The following is a 626-nucleotide window of genomic DNA, read 5'->3' as shown; positions in this document are numbered from 1 at the left end:
TTATTTTTTTAACCAATGAAATCAACAGATTGATATATGACACTCCCACATCACCCAGCTTGGCAGGCTTTTATTTAAAGCACCCTTTAATTGTTTAATTTAAGATAAGATGTTGGGGCCTAGGCAATTTGACCCCCCAGTTGCCTTGTTACCTTGTTTGCAACCAAGCACCCTTTTGGGTGCCAACCAGACTGCCCTGACGCCAACACTGACTGCCTTGAACTCTGCACGGAAGTCTCAGGGAAGCTGCCCTGGAACCACGGACGGCTGTTAGCTCCTGAAGCACAGTCCTGGCGGAAGGCACTGCAGCCCCAGAATTTTCTAAAAGCTTGGGTCTGTCTTCTGCAACCGGGAACCATCGGGAACCCTCGAGAGCCAGAAACCACGGGGAACTCTTCCCCCTGGCTGAGCACTTCCCCTGGGAGCCCCACGGGAGTCCTTTGATCCTTGCAGGCACGGCCTTTACCCGCTTGAGGGGTTGCTGCTGGGTGGAGAATGTTGCAGCTGCATTCTCAGAACCCCTTCTGGCCATGCCAGCCAATGGCCGGGAAGAGACTGTGCAAAAATGGAGTCTATGGCGTCCTATGCCGCCCCCTGGTGTTCCAACGTTTGAAATTTTTATTTAT

The sequence above is a fragment of the Microtus ochrogaster genome, chromosome 7 (genome assembly GCF_000317375.1).
Source record: "Microtus ochrogaster isolate Prairie Vole_2 chromosome 7, MicOch1.0, whole genome shotgun sequence".
NCBI lineage: Eukaryota > Metazoa > Chordata > Mammalia > Rodentia > Cricetidae > Microtus > Microtus ochrogaster.
Note: the sequence above shows the minus strand (reverse complement) of the source record.